Source organism: Aquarana catesbeiana, linkage group LG07 (genome assembly GCF_042186555.1).
Source record: "Aquarana catesbeiana isolate 2022-GZ linkage group LG07, ASM4218655v1, whole genome shotgun sequence".
NCBI classification, from domain to species: Eukaryota; Metazoa; Chordata; class Amphibia; order Anura; family Ranidae; genus Aquarana; species Aquarana catesbeiana.
The window spans coordinates 81,109,374-81,128,655 of NC_133330.1; the positions used below are offsets into that span (position 1 = coordinate 81,109,374).

At 41.1% G+C, this 19,282-nt stretch overlaps 1 protein-coding gene across 2 annotated transcripts in view; it reads right to left on the reverse strand.

Annotated features, from left to right (window-relative positions):
- Positions 1 to 19,282, reverse strand: part of HRH1 (histamine receptor H1) — a 353,387-nt gene that overhangs the window by 248,182 nt on the left and 85,923 nt on the right. The window contains exon 2 of one of the 2 annotated variants that reach the window (XM_073592370.1): positions 3,662 to 3,943. The exons of the other annotated variant lie outside the window; for it this stretch is intronic. The gene's annotated coding sequence lies outside the window, so the exon portion shown is untranslated. The remainder of the gene's footprint in view (positions 1 to 3,661; positions 3,944 to 19,282) is intronic. 2 annotated transcript variants of the gene reach the window in all.

Below are 19,282 nucleotides of genomic sequence, written 5' to 3' on the forward strand. Positions count from 1 at the left end.
ACGATGTAAGGCTATCCCATCTCCTGAGTAAGTTCAAGAGTGAACCTAAAGGGGTTGTAAAACCTCGTTTTTTTTTTTAAATAGCAAACATGTTATACTTACCTCCACTGTGCAGTTTGTTTTGCACTGACTGGCCCCGGTCCTCCTCTTCTGGGGTCCCCCGGAGGCGCTGGTAGCTCCTACCTGCATTCACACAGAATGCAGGACTCGGCGCCGCCCCCCTGTGCCCACATCATTGGATTGACAGCAGCAGGAGCCAATGGCTGCACTTCTATCAATCTATCCAATCAAGGGCCAAGACAACGGGCAGAGAGGTACAGCACATCTTTGCCGTGGGAATGAATGGGCTCAGGTGTGTAAAACAGGGGGGCTGGAGGGCTGGTCAGTGTCAGAAGTTTTCGCACCTTAATGCATAGGATGCATTAAGGTGAAAAAACACGAGGGTTTACAGCCCCTTTAAAAAATTACATAAAAAAAAAAATTTTTTTAAATGTATTTTATTTTGTAAATGGCATACCTACAGTATTTAACAGATTCAACAAAACAAGTCATGATAAGCAGGAGAAATCACAGAATTAAATAAATACTTTGCATCTATAATAAAACCAGATTACTAAATAATCACTGGTCAATCTGAAAAAACAAATCTTTTAATGTGTTACTTTTTTTCCTTTAAAATATATGGAAAATGTTATTGACAAATTGATCAGAGATGGCTCAGAGCTGAAATGTGAAAATGGCTCTGTATATATATGTGTAACTTTCCTTCCGACTACCTTCTTGCGGCGTATAACTGCTTTCTGTTCTAGAACTTACAGTTGATAATAAGGCTTTTGTGAGCCTACTTTCAGATTCTACCACTGCAGGAAACTCTGTCACTTCTGAAATTACAGGAATAACACCATTCATCTTCTCCCAGAGTCATTTAGTTGTTTGATGAATGTTAGAGAACTCTTGCACTACAACAAATGGGAGTGTGGCCAAGCAGCAAAGAATATATGTCACAAAACCTGGCTGGTGAGGTATCGATGTGAATGTTTTAGATTTGCCCTAAGCAGAAAGGGTTCATAAAATGACAGCGGAGAGAACAACACGTGCAGAGAGAATAACACCACCTGACCTTGTACAGTTCTGGATAGTAAAAGGATAAAACAATATCCGGAGTTAGGTTGCTGTCTACTTCAAACTGTTAGTTAATGAGATCCTCTCACCATACTATTCATTTCAAAATCTTCCCATCAGATTCTATGTGCAATTAGTTTATTTTATGCATGTTATTTACCGATAAAAACCTTCTTTGTGTAGACATCCAAAAGCCAGAGACTGCTGCTGGGCATTATGAATAAAATCAAGTGGTGCTAGGCTGCTATTATATATGGTTGCTTGTAAGTAAGCATATAGACATACTGTATATCTGCCACAGGTTTCTCCAATTGCTGGTTCTCCAACTCTTCCTGCTCACTAGGGACTCACTACATGTATTTCCCAGTGCTCCGGCGGTAATCATGGTAGGGTGCCTTTAAGGCTCTCTTATATTCATGCTTTGAGATTTACCTTACCTACAGCTCTGCTGTGTCTCAGGCAGGGAGAAAAAGTGTGAGGAATGATGAGCTGCCCTCCCTGCTACACTGCTGCACTCTAGACCGGCAGCTGGAGTTTGAACCATGCAGCTACAGGGGGAAGAAGGAAGGAGCATGGGTAGTTGTGGGAACACTATTTGGTGCTATCAGCAGCTTTCACTACTTTATTTGGTTTATGATTTGCAACACATACACCATATCTAGGAATACACTATTGTTAGAGCAGGAGTAACAGCTGGGCACTACCTTCTTGGATGTGACACTCTCTACTAGCCCTTTTTCAACCTTTTTTTTTTTTTTTTTTTAAACATGGTGGAATCTTTAAAATAACTTTCTGGTCCCAAAGAACACTGGCTAATACTTACTATATCTACAGCTCAGGGTACATTAGCATGATGGTCAATGGGAAGAATGATCCTTACATTTGGGGTAATTGGGAAGAATCCCCCCTTTAGAGACAGCTTACATGATTATTGTTGTAGTGGTTACCTATATGAGAAGCAGACATTGTTAATTGCTCAAAGAAACCCTGAAAACCTCTGGAGGAATGCCAGAGTTACATGAAACCCTGGTTGATAAAGGCTGATCTATAGTATCCTCCTTTACTCCAGCTCCCTCCAGCTACATAAAAGGTTATATAGGGAGGTAAAGGAAGGTGTTGTGCCAACCAAGACACTGCCAGAAGAGGAGAGTTCCATGACATTTAAGAAGGCCGTGCTAGGGAAAATGTTCTAGCACATTCAAAAGCACATTGCAAGTGAATCAAAATAAGCTATGGAAAGGAGCAACATTGCAAGTAAACCTTTAATAACTTGACCTTTTGTATTTTTACCTGCAGTTTTTTTACGTTGCTGACAGGGTCTCTTTAAAGCTGAACTCCAGACATCAGTCTTAAAACACCAGAAAAATATTTTAAAAATACCCACTACTAGGTGGACAGTGCATAGAAAGTTATAAAAAGTAATAAAAACAGAATTTAACTCAGGGCACCCCTAGGGGCCCAGGTCACCCAACGTGTGTGTTGCTAGTGAGAGGTCCTCTTTTCACTGCCCTCTTTCCAACTTGGGGTGGCACAGTGGTGTAGTGGATAGCACTTTCACCTAGCAGTAAAAAGGGTCGCTGGTTCAAAATCCCAACCATGACGTTACCTGCTTGGAGTTTGCATGTTCTCCCTGTGCCTGCGTGGGTTTCCTCCGGGTACTTCGGTTTCCTCCCAAAGTCCAAAGACATGCTGGTAGGTTAATTGGATCCTGTCTAAATTGTCCCTAGTATGTATGAATGTGAGTTAGGGATCTTAGATTGTAAGCTCCTTGAGGTTAGGGACTGATGTGAATGTACAATGTATATGTAAAGTGCTGCGTAAGTTGACGGCACCATATAAGTACCTGAAATAAAGAAATAAATAAACTTGCTATCACCAGCTCCCGTCCTAATTAGGCTTACGCATTAAACCATGTTACTCAGGATCCTGTCACTATTACCAGTCAAGAATTCTATGAGATAGTAACCACTTGTTCAGCTGCCTGCAGCCCAAATGTTTCAAGTACCACTTCACATACTGCCAGTTGAATACACAGGCATATTCTATTCCTCTATGAAAACCAACCCATTCATCCAAAAACCAAATAAATTTTCTTTACTTTACCAATAGAACAGTAAAACCTCCAGATAATGGTAACATATAAAGGCACATTGTGAACAATTCAAGTTTGTTGTCATTGTCCACAAACCCATGCCTTATAAAATTGAAACTTGCTACCATCAGATCAAGGATTAGTATCAGTAACAGAGAAGCCTATAACAGGGGTAGTCGTGGAGGAACCAAGAGCATGGTCCCACTACCTTACGACTACATTGTGCTTGTCTGGTCTGCACACACACCTTCCTAAACTCCAGCCCCCATTTACAGTGCATCCAGAAAGTATACAGTGCTTCACCTTTTCCACATTTTGTTATGTTACAGCCTTATTCCAAAATGGATTAAATTATTTTCCTCAAAATTCTACAAACAATACCCATAATGACAAAGGGAATGAAGTTTGTTTAAAATCTTTTCAAATTTGGCACATCTATTGGCTCACCTATTTTTGGGCAGTTTCTCCTATTCTTCTTTGCAGGATCTCTTAAGCTCCATCAGGTTGGATGGGGAGTGTTGGTGCACAGCCATTTTCAGATCTCTGCAATGATGTTCAATCGGGTTCAAGTCTGGGCTCTGGCTGGGCCACTCAAGGAAATTTACAGCGTTGTCCCTGTTCTGCCCTCACAATGTGTACAAGGCTTGGCAGATAGCTAACAACTTCCCAATAAGGACCGAGGCCGAAGGGTTAACAGCTGTAATCTTTACTGAGTTATTTTTTGGAAAACTGCAAAACACAATTTATAAAGTATACATTAGCATTGAACATTACATTACAAAATGCAAGTACAGTCAGGCATGCTTCCCTAGTGTAAGGCCCTAGCTAACATAAATGTGGTCTAGCTGAAAGGAACTCCCTAGCAGAAAAGTACTATCAAACACACACAAAAATGCAGTTTAATCAGTAGAGCACATACTACTTAATTAGATGCTGATGACAGCCTACTTACAGACTTGTGCTTCCAGGGCCAGTTTTAAGAAATCCTGGAGCTCTAATGCCATGCTTCCTTCCTATGAGGTTTAAGCAAAATGTGCGCTAGAGAGGAAGTGGGAGTGATATACTACAGTTTCCCGCCAGCAATGGATGCCAATTTAAAGCAACAGTATCATAAGTAAATATATACTGTAGGATGACCAGAACACTCCCCACCTGGCATGATAAACATTATACCACTATGTTTCTTTTTTAAGGTGTAAATCAACTTCTGAGATAGGTCTTAGGTACACCTTAGGGGTGACTTGTCTCATGACTTTAACTTGGACCTTTCTAACCTTACTGTTGTTATTAGGTACAGTCTCAACAATGAGTCCAACTGGCCATTCATTTCTGTGGACCTGAGCATCTTGTAGTAGAACGACATCTCCGACTTGCAGGTTAGGCTTGTCAACTTGCCATTTTTGGCGTGACTGGATCATCACCAGGTACACTTGTTTCTATCTTTTCCAGAAGATGTCTGCAAGACAAGTCTTTGAGCCCAAAGTCTCCTGAGGGAAATGACACTGTTTTGAACTTCTGTGTCTAAAGCATTGCAGGTGTCAAGACTGATGGCATTTCTGGATCTGTTGACACTGGAACTAAAGGTCGAGCGTTCATGATGGCCATGACTTCAGCCATAAGTGTGGTGAGAACTTCATGTATGAGTGACTTCAAGCTGGAGAATCTTTTAAACCTGTGTGCGCCAAGATTGCATCTAGTAGTTATGGTACTGAACGCTGTTACTTGTGTCCCTACCTCCTTGTCGTTGTCTGGTTCTATAAGTTCAAAGGTCTCTAACTGAATGGTCTCTTCGGGTTCTGATCTAGTCAGAAAAGATGGACCTGAGAACCAATTAGTGTGCTTGAGGACAGCCGCTGGTACAGGTCTAGTCTCATGATTAGCTGGATTTTTATCTGTACTGATGTAGTGAAAATGTTCTGGGTGTGTGGACTTTATGATGCGTGTCACTCTGTTTGACACGTACATGTAGAATCTTCTCAAAGCATTGTGAATATATCCTAACACAATCTTGCTGTCTGTGTAAAACTTCACCGCATGGATCTCAATGTCTAGTTGAGCAATGATCAAGTCTGCCATTTCCACTGCTAAGACAGCAGCACAAAGCTCTAAGCGTGGAACAGTGTGAGCTGGATGTGGGACCAGTTTGGACTTTCCCATGATAAAACCAATATAACTTTGTCCTTCAAAGTCCACTACTCTAAGGTAGGCTATAGCTGAGAATATGCACAACTGAGAATATGCACAATTCTCTTTGCTTCGTGGCAGACAAAGAAACAGGGATATATGACTTTTGGATGATGAGTTGTTCAAGCTCTATCAATGAGTCACTCCACAACTTCCACTGCATTTCTTTCTCTTTAGGTAGAGGTGTGTCCCATTCACTTTGTTCATGTTCAATGGCAATTTCTCTCATAAGAGCCTTACCTTGCATGGTGATGGGGCTACGAACCCCAGGGGGTCATAAAGGCTGTTGACTGTGGACAAGACACCTCTTCTCATGAATGGCTTCTCTTCCATAGATACTCTAAATGTGAAGCTGTTGGTTTTCAGATCCCAACTGAGCCCTAAACTTCTTTGAAGGGGTAGTAAATCTGTTCCTAGATCTAGGTTCTTAAGGTCTTTTGCGCGGTCCTCTGAGGGAAACGATTCCATGACTTGCTGCTGTTGGAAGCTATCTTGTGCAACTTTATGTTAGATTCTGCTACCATCTCTCTTGTTCTTTTCAGAATAGTGATAGTCTCTTCGCTGCTGGAGAAAGAAGTGAGTCCATCATCCACATAAAAATTTCTCATTACGAACTGTTGGGCATCTGTGCCATGCTCTTCTTTACCTTCCTGAGCTGCTCGTCTGAGGTTGTAGATAGCTACAGCTGCAGAGGGGCTGTTTCCAAACACATGTACCTTCATCCTGTATTCTGTGGTTTCAGCTGTTGTTCTGCTATGCCAATTCTATAGGCCTACCAGAACTAGTAGCACCATAAAAAGACCCAAATATTAATACTAATCCCATGTTTTAATATAAAGCTGGCTTGTCTGGAGTCTAGCAGCTTGTCCCTGCACCAGGCTCTTGGTCAATACCAATACCAGTACTATAGCAACTATATATCCCTCTAATAATAATAAAAAAAACATAAATCCTTAAAATTATTATTATACAATCCTTGTGTCCATAATATAGTAGACAAAAAATATTAATGCTCTTAGTTTATAGTGAATGTATCATCCAACCTCTTGGTATCCCCTCCATGCAACAGAAAAAATGGACTCTCATCAGACTGCAAGACCCCAATGCAACAGTGGATCATAAGCATAGTGGAAATTCCAACAGATGTCACCTTTCTGCTTTCATCTCCTTTCTAGATATTCATCCATGTCATGAATTCCTCCAATAGATAGGACCCTTGAAATTCATAGGGTCATAAAAGGCATGATGCAGTAAGCCATGGCCACTAAGTCTGGTTCTTCAAGCCCACTGCTCAAACCTTGGTTGGTACCTTAAATAACTCAAAAGGGTGATAATGGGAAGGCAAGGCTCATAGTATAGTAGAATAAAACAGCTGCTTTATTCAAATAAAAATAAATTGTCAAAAGGCTCCTATAGAAAGTTTGAGTTACATTTTTCAGAATTTTGAATATTAGACCATCAGTAGCAATGTTCTATCATGTTAGGCATTGATGAAAGTAGATGGCAAGAAATGGTATCACTCTAAATCCTAACTTTAAAGATTGGACTACACACTTTAGTCTCAGACACCAGGCTGTGCCAATTGGGAAGCCAACACATCCACTGGTATCAAGTAAGAAAAACACAGGAACTAGCCAACCAGCCCTCTGTGAGGCACACATATTTGGCCTTCCTTCAACAACATATTGTTAGAATGTCCAGAGTATTTTTAATGTTTTCATGGCTGATTCATAACATCGACGTTAAAAATGTTTCTGAAAATAAGTTTAAATATGATCCAGGTTTTTTCACTCTTGGCTGGAGAATGATATTAATGCTATGCGGGTATGGTACACAGAAGGTGGGGGAGGAACACTGGAGTATGGGCATTGCTTGCCATATACTTTAACAAGTAAAACAGATCCCCTACACACATTACAGCAATGTGTATAGCTGTGTGGCCGGCGTTACAATTAAAAATCTTTATGATGCATTTTTCTTTTTATGGTAAAACATATACTGTTGAATTCAAGAAAAACAAACTGTACATTTTCTTCTCCATAAAATACTCCTTTCACTGCTAACCCCAGATAACATTATGTATTCTGCCCTGTATGTTATATGGAAAATAGACAGATTTGCAATCATTGTTGGTTTGGGCAGTCAGCATTTCATATGTCTTTTATGCAGGAACAAATGATTCTGTTACAGGATTAAATGACATATACAGATAGGAGCATGTTGATATTTATTCTGAGATCTGATCGCTCATACAAAGCCAGTAGAGGCAGGAGCAGTGGGGAAGCACTGCAGAGAGGTTCACAGAGGAAGGATGATAGATGACAGTGTAGATTAGAATCTGGTCAAGAATGAGAAGGATCTGAAGGACAGAGAAATGGAAGGAGATGGAACTAGCAGTGGAGCGTAGACTTTAATTTTTCTTGTATGTATAAGCAGACGGCAAAGCGTGCTGAGTTTGAAATTAACTGCATGGAGTAAGCACACAGTCCAGTCCTTTGTATAGCCATATCATCGTTGATGTTCAATCATAGTAGAGGCTTAGGCATACCCTGCTCATGCTGTCGACTGCCGTCATGTTTTTTAATATAGAACTTGACAAAGAGAATTGCATTTACCGTATATTCCAAAAAGACAAGTGTGTAATATAGAAATTGTACATAAGTATCCACTTCTAAATGGTATTAATGCACACAACAAAAAAATATAAAAGTGTAGCGCTATATTACACATCCATGAACGTGTGTATCACATTACATAAGTGCTTATACAAAGTGAATGTATATAACCGAAAAATATGAATAATATCAGATAATTATACAATTAAGCAGTGTTGACCACCGAGAAAAATTATATAAAGCAGTGAAAAATAACTTATTAGCAAATATACCAGTGACTAGTAATAAAGTGCCCGTGCTGGTTCTATAAACTAAACACAAAAATTATAGAACATAACAGTCCATTTTAAAATTGTGAGAAAAAATTTTCCTTATGGTGGAGAGAACATCACAAAAAAAGTCTATGGGGGTAATAAATGGCCAGAGATGGAAAAAACTCCCAAATGCACAGATGAATGATTTCACCAGATCTAGCGGATACGTGGAAAATAAGAAGACCACAAACGTGCAGAGGTTTTACATCAGTGCCGGGGCCATCACCAGGAGTAGAGGAGGCTTACCAGAGCAATATGACCTGAAATGGCGTACGCCAGACAAGTCGGAAAGGCTTAATATCACACGGTTGTGAAGGGGAACGTCCGGTCAGATGTCATCAGCATGAAATGGAGACAAAGGAAACAGCACGACTTCCTCACCCATGGACAATCCAGTATAAGCCAAATGTGTTGAGCAAAGAAAACTCACATAGCGTGATAACGTTTCAAAACACTAATTTATTAAAATATTAAAAAACAAACTCACATTTTGAAGATCAAGAATAAGCTCAAATATCATATAGCGGCGATCGTGAGGGTTCCACCCGACATGTTTCAGCTAAGGAGCCGTCATCTGGGGCCGTCATCTCAGCAAAGCGTGCTGAGTTTGAAATTAACTGCATGGAGTAAGCACACAGTCCAGTCCTTTGTTTAGCCATATCATCGTTGATGTTCAATCATAGTAGAGGCTTAGGCATACCCTGCTCATGCTGTCGGCTGCCGTCATGTTTTTTAATATAGAACTTGACAAAGAGAATTGCATTTTACCATATATTCCAAAAAGACAAGTGTGTAATATAGAAATTGTACATAAGTATCCAGTACCCAAAATGGCTGTGATTGGCCATGCTTTCGTGGTAAGTTTTGAATTATACATCCTAGCTCTGCCCAACGCATTTTGTCATATAGCCGCTAGCAATATTTGCATGTGAAATCTGGCAAGCTGGTTGTACCCAAGTTGATTCCAAGTCGATTTATCAATCACCTTGGGTACATTCACGCTGCCCATACATTGTTCGAATCTTGGCTGTCTCTTGCTGAACTGGGCAAGATTTGAACCGTCTATGACCAGTTTAAGGATGTGCCAAGATTTAAAGAGGTATCAAAGAGCTAAACTAACAATTTAGACCTCATTATGGTTAAATATGCATAAGCAACTGTACATATAATAAAATAAAGAATAAAAGTGCATGTATGTATATTCTGTGACATAGGAAAGGGTATAAATATCACAGTGTTTCCACCTATTAACTATATAAACCCATATCAGATATCACAAAGTTGAAATTTTCAGCGTAGGGTTTAGAATCCCTGGATAAACACACATATAGATATAATATTTAATTGTAAAAAAGTGTGTGAGGAGAGGGAGTTGTTCTTGTTCAGGCACTTCCTGGTATGGAGTGACCAACTGTTCCTGTTGTGTTCCTGCACTGTAACCTTGCCACACATGACCCTGGTGGAGACAACAAGCGACCATGCTACACATTCGTGGTCCACTGTGGTCACTAGAAAGAGAAAAACATGAGAGTCGCGCTATAAAGACAGCAAAAACTGGTGAGATGTGTAAATCACACACAATAGTGAAATTTGAAAACCATATATAATAAATAAAATCACATATATGAAATGCTTGATACTGTAAAAAATACTCATATAATATTAGTGACAAGTCTCTGTGAATAGTGGCACTTAATAATAACCACTAGTGCTGGAAATGGAACAGTAAAGTCCATGAAAATAACCTGTTTTTTGTCTTAGAGTACTCTCTAGTTATGTTTAGTCTTTAAATTTTTTTTAGCATTGTAGCTATGTATTCTGATAAAGATCCACTAGATGTCACTATTCAGTATTACATCAGTGGCCCTGTATCCTAATATATCCAATTTCCGGGTTCTAAACTCATCAACAACTACCTATATAGGCACAGTTTGGCCAGGACCCAATTAAGAGGAACTTTTTTTTGAGGGTTACCGTGACAAACAAATCAATTTTTTTGTTTTTGCTTTCGGTTTAATTAAACAATCTTTAATGTTTTTTCATTTCCATTCATATGCATGATGTTCGATTAGTATCCTTCTGTTATGGAATTTTTTCCCCCTTTTTCTTTTCAGTTTTTATACCTTTATATATACGCTCAACATTTTTAACTTCATTAGAGTAAATCACTTCCCAGTCTTGCGTTCCATTCTGAGGGAGGCGGTCTGTCCATCGATGGACCGGGGCTCAAAGCAAGGCTTGGTTAGGTTGTTATAGTATTTAGGGAGGTGACGCAGTGCGCTGCCCGTGCCCCTTGCTGATGTAATCCTATTACGAAACGTGTAGGGCGGGCCAGGACGACGCGCTGATGTCACCTCCAGTCACTGCTCGCTTTTCCAAGAGGATGGGTCTGTCCGAGTCTGTGCGGCCGCCGGACCGGTCTTAAGGCTTACCTTTTGCTGCATTTATGTAAGTGTAATTTTAAAAGCGATTCATTAAACTCACAAGGTTTTACACTATTGGAGTTGGTTTGGTTTCAACCATGTGGTGATCCAAAGATTTACACATACCAGGTTTGATGCCGAGCACGAGTCACAGCGGTTCTTGCTTGCTATGATCCTCTGTGGTGGGGGATCATGGCCTTCTGGTAAGGAAATACCCCGTCTATTTTTCGGTGGTGGATCACAATTTTTCACGGAGTGGATCAGGATTGTTTTTCATGGACTTTACTGTTCCGTTTCCAGCATGAGTGGTTATTATTAAGTGCCACTATTCACAGAGACTTGTCACTAATATTATATGAGTATTTTTTACAGTATCAAGCATTTTATATATGTGATTTTATTTATTATATATGGTTTTCAAATTTTACTATTGTGTGTGATTTACATATCTCACCAGTTTTTGCTGTCTTTATAGCACGACTCTCGTGTTTTTCTCTTTCTAGTGAATTATGGGTGTCATATAAATTTAGAGTTGCTGCTTTTTATCCATATTATATATACTTTTTGGGTTTATCCCCCCAAATCTCAAATTTTATATGTTTATGTATTTCACGTTTTTTTATATTATTTTTTTTCACTGTGGTCACTAGTTAAGAGCAAAGACATTCAATGACAGGAGATGGCTGAAAGAGGCAGCGGAAGATCAGCAGCACTGGGATACAGGAAAAAGGTTTAAAAATGTATGTTATAAAACAAAAAAAGTCAGTGGTTTATGATATGTAGTGCTTTATTAAACTAAATGTCATCCAGTAAATATAGACTAGGAAATCAATTGCTCATGTACATATTGACCAAGAAATCAATTGTTTAAGTACCTGTTGACCTCCTGTGTACCATCTGTCAGCAACTACATATTGTATTTAGTCCAATTAGCTGCAGTTATTAACAAAGTCTGTGACTAGTCATGATAACTAATAGATTCTTGCTCAGGCAGTGGTGCACAAGAGCTCTAAGCTCTCAAATAGGGTTGCTATTTTTTTGGTTTACATACCTGATTTCCTGTTTAATAATCACATTGAGGGTTCTACAATCAGCATTTTCTCTTACAAACCTAAAATAATGGATCATATAATGACAATTGAATATGTTAAGGCATATTAAAAATGTTGAAGAGGAATTCTAAAAAAAAATTTTTTAGAAATATGCTTGAAAATTGATTCAGTTGTATCAAAGGTAGAAACCTATGGTGTACCCTGTTGGGTAATAACTGTTAGGGCTCTTTTAGAGAGTCTTACCCTCATTAACTGTCATGGTAATAACAATTTCTACCGAAAAATAAGGGAAAATTTGAAGCAGCCACACAAAATACCCTGCAATACAGAAATCAGGGTTTTAGTGGGTATGCTAGCAATGTAAGCCCATCAAGCTTTACTGCATGACTCAGTGTTTAGTTTTTCAGAGACTGTAGGGGTGATTGATTTCAGGGGCTGTATGTTGATGCTAACCCAAAGTCCAGTGAGTAAACAGGGTAAAGGAGGCAGGAGAGCTGACCTAGGAAAGTAAGAACTGAAATCTCTGACGCAACACCCTCTAGGTCAGTGTTTCTCAACCAAGGAACCACGAGCACAGGACCCAATTTGCCCTGGATCAATGTGATCATGAGTTGGTGTGGGCAGGCTGGTGGCCAGCAACATAACAACCAATGACACTCTAGATCCAGGATGCACAGTATCATTTGATGCTATTGTGCTGGCAGCTGGCTCACCCACACCATGGCAATGCATGATCTGGGGCAGATGGCTCACATAATCATCCCAGCATTTAGGAGAAGATGGAAGTCTGCCTCCTCTATACCTCCTCCACCTTCTACCCTCTGCTGTACTGTTTGAGCCAAAAGGTAGGGCTCTGATGTGAGTGAGGCACTGTACGAACGGGAGGTTAGGGGATCTGTGATGAAGGAGGCATGTGTGATTAGGGGGTTCTGTGATTGGGGAACTCTGTGGTGATGAGGAGACTTTGATGTGATGGGGGACTCATGTATAGGGAGGCCTATAATGTATAGGGGTGATTCTAATATGAAAAAAGACTCATGTATAGAGGGGGCTTTGACTTATATGGTGGGGGGCTCTGATGTGATGAGGAACCTCTGATGGGAAGGGAGACTCTGATATGATATGGGGACCTCTGATGTGACATTTTAGACTGGAGTGCATTGAGATTTTGCATACTTTTAAAGAGTGCCAAGACCGAAAAAAGTTGAGAAATGCTGCTCTAGGTTATACAGCATGGCAGGCATTTGGGGATGAAAACGAATGCAGCCACCATAGTAAGCTGCTATATTTCACATTTTTGTTTTTGGGTTTAATTTCCCAATGTAACAGCAGAGTCGGGGATGTGCACACTTGTGGGATCTGCATGTTAGTTTGACAGCCAAACAAAATAATAATTGTTTACTGGACACTCAAGTGCAACTAATTTATAATGATTACAGCTTATAGCTTTAGGGGAAATTTTGTATCACTGTCTTATTTAAGATACTGAGATAATTGTTGTTAACATTTCCATGAACTATAATATATTCCATTTATTATTAAAGCCTAAAATTATTTTAATTCTAACTGATTGCTCTCAATCGATTTAGTAAATTGTGTGATGGTGTTCTATATTCTGCTCACGATCATTATATGCATACCCTCAAGAATATTCCCAAACTGATATACCCTCTCTGATTACATTAACCTTTGAAATGGCAATGAATATTTTATATTTATTTCGTCAAATGTAAAATTTTTCAAGTAGTTTGCAAAAATTAAGATTATTACTTTGAGTATCCGAGCGTTACTTACTAAAGTTTTAAGAGTCATCCTGCATTCAACATGGAATTTTTTTTTTAAATTACAACATTACAGGATATATGTATTAAGGAATGAGGTGGGCTGCTGTCACTGACATCCCCTTCTGCAAAATATTAGTTCCTTGGCTGTCATGCTAATCAAGTACTTCCTCAGTACTTCCTAAGTCAGACCTGGAGCAATTACATAGATTAGGTGCTCTGTCTTGACTTTGACGTTCATGTTCTCTCTGCTTGTTCTCAGTCAGTGTTTCAGAGAATGTTAAATCAAGAGACAGCCAGCCAAATAATATTAGGAGATCAGCAATCACAGCCTTCATATTTCTCTCAATACAGATTCCTTTTGAAAAAGTTGGTAGATAAGGACATAATTGAGCCCACTGTTGAACATCCTGGTTGTTTGATAACCCAACCTAGAATCTTGGCTCCTGATATCCATCTATCCCATGGGGATACTGGAATAAAGTGCAGCCAGACCCCCATCTTGGGGTCAGAGTAGCTGGTAAGCGGCTTGAGAGTTGGGTGTGCACTTTTGGGTGTGAAGATTTTGCTATCCACACTGAAATATGGATTTTTGTTGATACAAAAGTAGGGATGAGCCCGATGTTCGAGTCGAACGTAAGTTCGACTCGAAGATCGGGTATTCGTCTGTTCGCCGAACAGCGAACAATATGTGGTGTTCGCTGCAAATTTGAAAGCTGCTGGAACACCGTTAAAATCTATGGGACACTAACATGAAAAATCAAAAGTGCTAATTTTAAAGGCTTATATTCAAGTTATTGTCATAAAAAGTGTTTGGGGACCTGGGTCCTGCCCCAGGGGACATGTATCAATGAAAATTTTTTTTTTTTAAAACGGCTGTTTTTTCAGGAGCAGTGATTATTTAATGCTTAAAGTGAAAGAATAAAAATGAAATATTACTTTAAATATTGTGCCTGGGGGGTACCTATAGTATGTCTGTAAAGTGGCGCATTTTTCCCGTGTTTAGAACAGTACAACAGCAAAATGAAATTTCTAAAGGAAAAATTGTCATCTAAAACTGATCACGCTGTAATGAATTATCGGGTCTTGGCAATATAGATAAAACTCATTGAAAAAACGAGCAAAGGATACCCCCCTAGTCCATTATCAGGCCCTTTGGGTCTGGTATGAATATTAAGGGGAACCCTGAACCAAAAATTAAAAAAAAAAATTGCGTGGGGGTCCCCCTAAAATCCATACCAGGCCCTTCAGGTCTGATATGGAAATTAAGGGGAACCCTGTGCCAAATTTTAAAACAAAATGGCATAGGGGTCCCCTGAAAATCCATACCAGACCTAAATGGTATGGATTTTAAGAAGAACCCTGCGTCAAAATGTTTTTAAAAATGGCGTAGGGGTCCCCCCAAAATCCATACCAGACCCTTATCCGTGCATACAACCTGGCAGGCCACAGGAAGGGGAGGATGCTTTGGGGTAGCCCCCCAAAGCACCTTGTCCCCATGTTGATGGGGACAAAAGCCTCATCCCCACAACCCTTGCCCGGTGGTTGTGGGGGTCTGCCGGCGGGGGGCTTATCAGAATCTGGAAGCCCCCTTTAACAGGAGGACCCCCAGATCCCGGCCTCCCCCCATGTGAAATGGTAACGGGGTACAAGTACCCCTACCATTTCACAAAAAAAAGTGTCAAAACAGTAAAAAAGACAAGACACAGCTTGGGACAAGTCCTTTATTAAAAAATAAAAATGTCACACGATGTCCATTCATCTTCTTCTATCACACTGCCCAACGGACCGAAAAAGAAAAAAAACCCGCAACCGAACCGCCTCCATGGGAGGCTCCCGCTGAGTGACGCGTCTTCGCTGTGACAGCTCTTATATAACTTAGGGCGGGGCCACCCGGTGATGTAACCGGGTGACCTGCCCCCTCTGACGCCATGGGGACTTCCCCATGGCTTCCCCGTGGCATCAGAGGGGGCAGGGCCACCCAGTGACATAACCGTGTGACCCCTCCCCCCTCTGACACCACAGGGAAGCCATGGAGAAGCCCCGTGGTGTCAGAGGGGGCAGGGTCACCTGGTTACATCACGCCCCGCCCTCATTTATATAAGAGCTGTCACAGCGAAGATGCGTCACTCAGCGGGAGCCTCCCATGGAGGCGGTTCGGTCGCAGCTTTTTATTTTCTTTTTCGGTCCCTCGGGCGGCATGATAGAAGAAGATGAATGGACATCGTGGGACATTTTTATTTTTTTATTTTTTAATAAAGGACTTGTCCCAAGCTGTGTCTTGTCTTTTTTACCATTTTGACATTTTTTTTTAAAATGGTAGGGGTACTTGTACCCCATTACCATTTCACACAGGGGGAGGCCAGGATCTGGAGGCTTCCGGATTCCAATAAGCCCCCTGCCCGCAGACCCCCACAACCACCGGGCAAGGGTTGTGGGGATGAGGCCCTTGTCCCCATCAACATGGTGACAAGGTGCTTTGGGGGGCTACCCCAAAGCACCCTCCCCGTGTTGAGGGCATGTGTCCTGATTCGGTTCAGGAGGGGGGGCGCTCTCTAGTACCCTCCTCTTTTCCTGTGGCCTGCCAGGTTGCGTGCTCGGATAAAGGTCTGGTATGGATTTTGGGGGGACCCCTACGCCATTTTTAAAAAAAAATTTGGTGCAGGGTTCCCCTTAAAATCCATGTCAGACCCAAAGGGCCTGGTATGGATTTTAGGGGGACCCCCATGCAATTTTTTTTTACATTTTGGTTCGGGGTTCCCCTTAATATTCATACCAGACTCAAAGGGCCTGATAATGATCTGGGGGAGATCCCATGCTCTTTTTTTTAATGAGTTTTAAATATATTGCCGAGACCTGACAATTCATTACAGCTGCGATCAGTTTTAAATGACAATTTTTTCTTTAGAAATGTCATTTTGCTGTGGTACTGTTCTAAACACGGGAAAAATGCGCCACTTTATAGGCATACTATAGACATCCCCCGGGCACAAAATTTAAAGGAATATTTCATTTTTATTGTTTCACTTTAAGCATTAAAAAAATCACTGTTCCCGAAAAAACGCCCGTTTTTAAAAACATTTTTTGTATTGATACATGTCCCCTGGGGCAGGACCCAGGTCCCCAAATACTTTTTATGGCAATACCTTGCATATAAGCCTTTAAAATTAACACTTTTGATTATTCATGTTCGTATTCCATAGACTTTAACAGTGTTCGTGTGTTCTGCCAAATTTTTTGCCTGTTCGCAAGTTCTGCGCTAACTGAACAGGAGGGTGTTCGGCTCATCCCTACACACAAGTATAAATTAACTTTTTGCACAAGAGCACTTCTCTGCCTCTTTTTTTTCTGATGGACTTTACTGAATTATTTATGAATGTTTCTTAACACATTCTTATTTATTTTGTTTTGGTTATTTGTTGCTTGTTTTTGATATATAAGAATGTTTTACTTGACTGATTAATTGTTATGAATTTATGTACTTTATACTGATAGCACAACATGTTTTTAAGCAATATTAATAAGATAGATAAGGATGTCTGACATTCCCAGGCCAAATATTTGTCCCAGGTTTGTGGTTCAAGGTATTAAACCTAGTGGGTCAGCATAACAACCAAGCAACTAGCCATTTCAGATGGAGGTCATCAATAGTAACATACATATTTGCATTTATAACAAATGTACTTTATTTCATATAGGAACATTGAGAGAAACAGAGGTTCCCATCGCTAAACTAGCTGCCTGGCTGTTTCTTGATTCAATACTAGGGATGAGCTTCGTGTTCGAGTCGAACCCATGTTCGACTCGAACATCGGCTGTTCGATCGTTCGCCGAATTGCGAACGTTATGGGCCGTTCGCGCTAAATTCGTGTGGCGCGTCACGGCCCATAATTCACTGCGGCATCGCAGTGCATTGCTGGCTGATGATTGGCCAAGCATGCACTATGACCCGCATGCTTGGCCAATCACAGCGCTGTCAGTAGAGAGAGCTGTAATTGGCCAAAGCCAGGGTGGCTTTGGCCAATTACGGCTCAGGGCATTTAGTACACACCCCACACTATATAAGGCCGCCTGCACGGCGGCCCTGTGTAGTGTGTGTTCCGGTGTGCTGAGAGATAGAGAGAGAGAGAGACAGTGTCATTTGATTTGAGTTAGATAGATTAGGCAGAACAGTCAGTCAGTTAGCTGCACTTACAGTGTATTGTGTATATATATGCATCCCAGGTGTTGCATATATATATATACACTGTATTCAGTTTAGCTAGATCCGTTCCTGTTATCTTCTATCTAGACTATTTACATTTAATGCAGTGCGTCCTGCTCACAGTGTTCAGCTAGATCCGTTCCTGTTATCTTCTAGACTATTTACATTTAGTGCAGTGCGTCCTGCTCACAGTGTTCAGCTAGATCCGTTCCTGCTATTTACATTTAGTGCAGTGCGTCCTGCTCACAGTGTTCAGCTAGATCCGTTCCTGTTAAATTCCTACTGACCGGCAGGCTTGTCTGGTTACAGTATATAAAGCTACCTGAAGAAAATTACAGGTGTTCTATTTGATCCTATTAGTACCACGGTCAGGCAGCTAGACTATTTACATTTAGTACAGTGCGTCCTGCTCACAGTGTTCAGCTAGATCCGTTCCTGTTATCTTCCTACTGACAGGCAGGCTTGTCTGGTTACAGTATATAAAGCTACCTGAAGAAAATTACAGGTGTTCTATTTGATCCTATTAGTACCACGGTCAGGCAGCTAGACTATTTACATTTAGTACAGTGCGTCCTGCTCACAGTGTACAGCTAGATCCGTTCCTGTTATCTTCCTACTGACAGGCAGGCTTGTCTGGTTACAGTATATAAAGCTACCTGAAGAAAATTACAGGTGTTCTATTTGATCCTATTAGTACCACGGTCAGGCAGCTAGACTATTTACATTTAGTACAGTGCGTCCTGCTCACAGTGTACAGCTAGATCCGTTCCTGTTATCTTCCTACTGACAGGCAGGCTTGTCTGGTTACAGTATATAAAGCTACCTGAAGAAAATTACAGGTGTTCTATTTGATCCTATTAGTACCACGGTCAGGCAGCTAGACTATTTACATTTAGTACAGTGCGTCCTGCTCACAGTGTTCAGCTAGATCCGTTCCTGTTATCTTCCTACTGACAGGCAGGCTTGTCTGGTTACAGTATATAAAGCTACTTGAAGAAAATTACAGGTGTTCTATCCCAGCTTAGTGCAGCTACAGGCCATTAGTATGTCTGGAAGGCCAAGAAGGAGAGGCAGACAGTCACAAGCCAATAAGAGAGGGCAAGCAGGCTCTGTGTCTAGTGCTGGTCGTGGAGACGGTGCATCCTCATCAGCACGTGGCCATGGGACACGCTTGGCCTTTTTTTCGGCAGCTGGCCATGTTGAGCCGCAACATGCGGAAGACTTGGTCGAGTGGATGACCAAGCCGTCCTCATCCTCCTCATCCTCTCTCACCCATGCCCAGGGTGCTTTGTCTGGCAAAGCAGCGGCCTCTTCCTTCAGCTCAATGTCATCAGTGACTCCTTCCCTAGCTCCACCATGTCCTCATGAGGATTCCCTCGAACTGTTTGACCACAGTGTTGGGTACATGCTCCAGGAGGATGCCCAGCGTTTGGAAGGCTCTGATGACGATACTGAGCTCGATGAAGGCAGTAACATGAGCGCGGACAGAGGGGGT